We start from the raw sequence: 6,801 nt of genomic DNA on the forward strand, positions 1-6,801 counted from the left end.
TAACAATTTGGCTTTCAGAGAGGGACACTTACACTTTACATATTTCCACCCCACCATCAACTTCAGCCTGGACCATTCTATACAAGAGATCCACTTCCTAGACTCTACAGCACTAAATAAACAATGGCCACCTAAACACCACCCTATTCCGGAAACCTACTGACCACTATACTTACCTACATGCCTTCAGCTTTCATCCAAACCACACCACTCAACCCACTGTCTACAGCCAAGCTCTACGATACAGTCGCATTTGCTCCAACCCCTCAGATAGAGACAAACACCTACATGATCTCTATCAAGCATTCTTACAACTACAATATCCACCTGCAGAAGTGAAGAAACAGGTTGACAGCACCTGAAGAGTACCTAGAAGTCACCTACTACAGGACAGGCCAAAAAAGAAAGTAACAGAATGCCACTAGCCATCACCAACCAGCTCCCAACCAGTGGCGTATTATCGCCTAGGCCAACAAGGCCTAGGCTTAGGGCGGCAAATTTCCTCACGTCCCCTCCCCATCTCTGCCCCTTCTCCAAATCCCTGGCCCGCCTCCTCCCCCAGGCGCACTGCACTTCCCTCCTTCCATCTCCCTCCCTGGCTTGCCATGGAAAGATGCTGGGAGGGAGAGAGAAGCGAGTAGTGGCACACCCAGAGGAGGCAGAGCAGAGCTGAGCTGCGACCCACGGGTGCAGGGAGTAACCCGGGAGAGGGGGCGGGAACCGCTTCCCACCCCAGCTCATCTCCACTCCACAGCCACCATCCCCCGAACGTGCCACAAGTCCCCTTCTCCTCCCTCCCTGCCAGGCTTGCCGTTGGGGAGCAGAGGTGAGCTGGCGCTTGGGGGATGCATGGCAAATTTTTGAGGGCCTAGGGGTGGCAAATTTGTTAATCTGCCACAGCCCCCAACTAAAACCTCCCCAGCACATCATCAAATATCTACAACCTATCCTGAAGGACAATCCCTCACTCTCACAGATCTTGGGAGAGAGGCCAGTCCGCTCTTACAGACAGCCCACAAACCTACAGCAACCACACAACAAAAACACTAACCCAGGAACCTATCTTTGCAACAAAGCCTCTTGCTAACTCTGTTCACATATCTATTGAGGGGATGCCATCATAGGACCTAATCACATCAGTCACACTGTCAGAGGCTCATTCACCTGCACGTCTACCAATGTGATATATGTCATCATGTGCCAGGAATGCCCCTCTGCCATGTACTTTGTCCAAACCGGACAGTCTCTATGTAAAAGAATAAATGGACACAAATCAGACAAGTATTATAACATTAAAAAACCAGTGGGAGAAAAATTCAATCTCCTTGGCCACTTGATTACAGACCTAGAAGTCACAATATTACAACAAAAAAACTTCAAAAACAGACTCCAACAAGAGACTGCTGAATTGGAATTAATTTGCAAATTGGACACCATTAAATTAGGCTTCAATAAAGACTGGGAGTGGATGAGCCCCACTACAGTTCCTCACATCTTCTTGCCAATTGCTGGAAATGGGCCATTTTCATTACCACTACAAACAGTTCTTTTTCTCTCCTGCTAATAATAGCTCACCTTAACTGAGCACTATCCTTATAGTGTGTATGGTAACACCCATTGGTTCGTGTTCTCTGTGTATATATATATATATATATATATATATATATATATATATATATATATATATATATATATATATATATATAAATCTTCCTACTATATTTTCCACTGCATGCATCCGATGAAGTGGGCTGTAGCCCACCAAAGCCTATGCTCAAATACATTTCTTACTCTCTAAAGTGCCACAAGTACTCCTGTTCTTCTTTCCCTTTACATGAACCGGCTTGAATACATTTGAAAAGAAACAAGATCATTGTGTCAGATGTGGATGTGCAATGGCAGGCAAATTTGGTGGATATGCACTGGTTCTCCAAATGCAGCAGCAGTTTTAAGTACATCTTAACAGTGATAGACATTCTATCCAAATATGCCTGGGCCTTAGGCCTAAAAGAGAAGACAGGTGTTGAGGTATCCAAGGCCTTTCAAGCTATTTTCAGCAAAGGTTGCATGCCTCAAAAATGACAAACCGATCGGGGGAAAGAATTTTAAACAAACCTTTAAGCAGATTATTAAAGTGGCATGGAGTTCACCATCTTCTTACTAATTATGAAGTCAAAGCAGGGGTTATAGAAAGATTTAACAGAACTTTAAAACCTAGGATGTGGAGATATTTTACAGCCCATAACACCTTTTGCTACACTGATGTGTTACCTGACTTTAAAGAGTTACAAGCAGCGATTCACAGAACTATATGTACCAGAGACGCTGATGTTAACCCTTCAAATTCTTTGAAGGTAAGGAAAATGATTTACGGAGATGGTTTAAAATAACACTGGTTGTTGCCCCTAAACAATCCCTCAGAGGGGGATTCCACTCACTTTCCCTTTTCACAAATATGACCCAGACAGTGTCGTGGTACAGGCACCACTCTTGCAACCTCTCTAGGAGGTTGTATAGTTCTAAGCAGGCATAAGCGGTGGTGAAACAGGCTATGAAGACATTGGTATTGCCAGAGACAGAGTACCGGTCTTTTGCGTGCTTCCAAAACACACACATGGTTTCATTGTCGATAAACTCACAGAATGAAACCTTGTAACTGAGAGAAAAGAGATACTGAAAGAGTGGAGAAATTGGAGTGTCCAGAGAAGAGCAAAAAGAATGATTGAAGGTCTTGAGAACATGACCTATGAAGGAAGGCTGAAAGAATTGGGTTTGTTTAGTTTAGAAAAGAAAAGACTGAGAGGGGACATGATAGCATTTTTCAGGTATCTAAAAGGGTGTCATAAGGAGGAGGGAGAAAACTTGTACACCTTAGTTAGCCTCTAAGAATAAACAAGAAGCAATGGGCTTAAACTGCAGCAAGGGAAGTTTAGACTGGACATTAGGAAAAAGTTCCTAACTGTCAAGGTGGTTAAACACTGGAATAAATTGCCTAGGGAGGTTGTGGAATCTCCATCTCCAGAGATATTTAAGAGTAGGTTAGATAAATGGCTATCAGGGCTGGTCTAGACAGTTTTTGGTCCTGCCATGAGGGCAGAGGACTGGACACGATGACCTCTCGAGGTCCCTGCCAGTCCTAGAATCTATGAATTTATAAAATCTAAAGGTTTATTCATAAAAGGAAAAAGATACAGATCAGAGCTAGACTTGGTTCAATGGAATCAATTACATACAGTTATGGCAAAGTTCTTGATTCAGGCTTGTAGCAGTGACAGAATAAAGTGCAGGTTTAAATTAAGTCTCTGGAGTACATCCCCAGCTGGGATGGGTCATCAGTTCTTTGTTCAGAGCTTCAGTTTGTAGCAAAGTCCCTCCAGAGGTTAGAAGCAGGATTGAACACAAGATGGAGATGAGGCATCAGCCTTTTATCGTTTTATTCAGGTGTAAGAACACCTCTTTGTCCTTACTGTGGAAAATTACAAGAAAAATGGAGTTTGGAGTCATATGGACAAGTTCCTGCATACTTTGCTCACTCACAAGGTATATCTGCCTTCTCTCAATGGCTGTAGCTGATGGTCCTTAATGGGCCATCAAGCAGGCTAGGCAGAGCTGACACCAACTCGCCTGGGATGTCACCCAGAAGCATAGCATATGTTTGAAATACAGACAGGATAAAGCCAATATTCATAACTTCAATTACAAAATGACACATGCATACAGACAGCATAATCATAACAAACAACCCATAACCTGGTTTTAGACCCCTTCTAGGACCCCCTTCACATAAGATTTGGTGCCACTACAGGACCTTGGTTGTAGCCATGTTCTATGCGGTCCCCGTTCAAGTCAATAATGTGACACACACATCTTCCGGTTTGGTCATTTTCTTTAAAACATGGTCACGGTCAGGGTCTGCACTAAATTGCACAGCATTTATCAAGGTTCTTGGGTTAGGCACAGACATTGCATAGAACACCCTATGGCAAGAACAGTGTTTAATCAGCTTTCCAAATACAGCTCAGCACACAGGACCCAGAGCTTGCAATTTAGATGTACTGAAGTCATGGCACCATTGGGCTGGCACATCTATGACACAGCCCTCACAATCTTCAAAAAGCTTTTCCTTAAGGCAGTTATTCAGGACAGCATAAACAGCAACACGTACAATAGTCTGCATGACTTTTTTTACACTCATGATGTGGCACTGGCTCAGTTAGTTCCATGCCAAGCCTCCTAAACTCCTCATAGCCATCATCCTCGGAGTCCTCTTCAACAATTTGTATCGGCTTTGAGCAAAACAAGGAGAACCCAGTTCATCTTTGCTGCTTGATGTAACGCTGTCCAGGGCCTCCAGGTCCTCTAGAAAGGCATCGTCAAGCTGTCGAGAGATTTACAGAAAAGAAACAGTGTAAGTTCTCCCTGCTTGTTTTTAAATAGACACAACCCAACCCCCACCCCCTGGTTCCTAAGCCCATTACACCCCATCATCAACGGTCACTTTTTAATCATTCATTTACCTGAGCATGTCTTTTCCATTCACCTTCTCCTCTGATGACTCCCCCAAGCTGTGTTTGCCTTCCACCTCATAGGGGCGGAAAATGAGAGGCCATCCCACTCATCAGGGTGCCTCAAGAGAGTTTGGGTTTCTGGTTCTGGCGTATCCATCAACGGCTGAGTCAAAGAGCCCTTGTGGGAACTGTCGCTAATGTAGCGCTTTCTCCACACAAGTACAAAGGCCTTCGGGGCTAAAACAAAGTCCAAAGTGCTCATAGAGGTGGTGAAAAAGGAGTCCATGTTTCCATGATTTCTAAGGCACGCGTCCTTGGTAAAAGATGGCCCCTTCTGTCCCAATTTCTGGGACTTATGGGGTGATACTGCTGCACTCTGATTGGCAGAGGGTGCTGGGAGGAGTTCTCAGAGGGGTCACATGACCCTCATCTGGATTGGTGACCCTGCCCCGCAACACCACTGATTGGTCAAATCTGCTTTCGGGGTGGTTCTATGCGGCTGAAACCCATCGCGATTGGTAGAGTGCAGTTGGAGGAGATCTTAGAGGGGTCACACGAGCCACATCTGGATGAGTCACCCCACCCTGGAACACCCCTGATTGGTCAAATGACCTCTCGGCGTAGGCCTATGGGGGTGAAACCATTCCTGATTGGTAGAGGACAGTGGGAGGAGTTCTTAGAGGGGTCACATGACACACTTTGCTTTCGGTCATGTGTCCGCCTTGACTCCGGAAGTAATATCCCTGTGGGTGGGGCTTCTCGTGATAGTGGGTGGGGTTTAAGGGTGGTGGGACAGGGCTTTAGGGGTCAAAGGGCCGGTTTGGGTTTGATTGATGGTAGGCCCCTAATAGTACTACTGGACAGACTTAGGGTCCCTTGCCTTTCAAAAGGGTGGCTTTGTCAATTTAGTGTCAGCTCTTCTTGAAGGAAGGATTGATTCTTGAACCATATGAGGTAAAGTAACAAATCCAGTGAGTTAGCCACACCCTCAATCTCATCCAAGCTCCCAGGACCCCTTCATATTAGAATCTGAATTTAGATGTCATACCCCAAGGAGAGTTTTTTATACATCAGTCTCTGTGTCCCAGGACAACAAGCCATTCTTCTCAGCCACTTTAGCCCATGCTTAGCAGACCCGCTGGATGATAGGGAGATGTTGGAATTTATAGGTCCCTTCTGTTAGTGGGCATGCTGGCAGGGTGGGATTCAGTAGTGTGGTAACCGGACACCTTTGGAGGCCCTTGCCTTCCAAAAGGGTGGCTTTGTAAATTTAGTGTCAGATGTTCTGGAACGAGAGTCCTTGGAAATTCGGGACTTCACTTTCTTTTGAAGCTTGCTGAAGGTTTGTTTGAGGCATATTAACATCTGTTTGAGCACTGTAACTTTGCTCCTAGGAGGGGATGGTGTCCTAGCTCTGGAGGCCTTTGGTGACTTTGGGGGAGAACCGTCAGTTGCTTTCTCCCCAGCTTGCCAAAGCCCTGTTGTACTCGTCGCAATGGACGCCGTCTTTGGTTGCTTGGTGGGAGCCGTTTTCCCCATTCCATCCTGCTTCTTGCTCTTGCCTGCTGGAAGGATCCACATCTCTGGCATCTTGTTGTGGTTGGTTGATGCTGAGGAGTCTCCTGGAGTCCATCGCTTTGGAATTCCATGGGATCTTGTGGGCAAGTCAGCACCTGCACAGCCAGCTGGTCTCTTCCATCGAAGCTTACTGCACTTCTTGCAGATTTTGATTGGCGGCTGGTCCCTGGAGAGCTTTGAATTCACAGTTCCATCAAACCCCTGTGAATCCACGATGTCTTGAAGACCATGCAGCTCAGCAGATGTCTCCTTCTGAGTTTTCTTACCCTTCGTCTTTCCTGGATATGCCTTGCGGCACTGCTGGCAAACTGAGACCTGGCCCACCATGAGGCGGGAGCTGCTCAACATTTCTGTCAGCTGCTTGATCTGCAGGTCGTGTGCAGCCTGCCCAGCAAGGAGAGAGTCAAGGGCGGATCTTGTGAGCTGCTCAGAGCCTGGTGCCTCTGGGGCAACCTGGAGGCATTGGGTTCTGGGAAGATCTGCCCTGCTCTCACCTGCCTGTGCCCCTGGCCCCAGGCAGGAGCCTTCTCCCAAGATAACTTTCCTCTCCATGTGCAGCTCCAGCTTCTCTTCAGTCCCTTTGGTGCCGCTCACACTGGTAAGGGGCTTTTTCAATTCGCTCCTACAAATCTGGAGTGTGGCTTTGAGGGACTTCTCTGCTATTGTGGTTCCTGGAGGTGGCAATGCCAGACCCACCATTGCTGGCAGAGTGCAG

The sequence above is a fragment of the Gopherus flavomarginatus genome, chromosome 1 (genome assembly GCF_025201925.1).
Source record: "Gopherus flavomarginatus isolate rGopFla2 chromosome 1, rGopFla2.mat.asm, whole genome shotgun sequence".
In the NCBI taxonomy this organism is placed as follows: domain Eukaryota; kingdom Metazoa; phylum Chordata; order Testudines; family Testudinidae; genus Gopherus; species Gopherus flavomarginatus.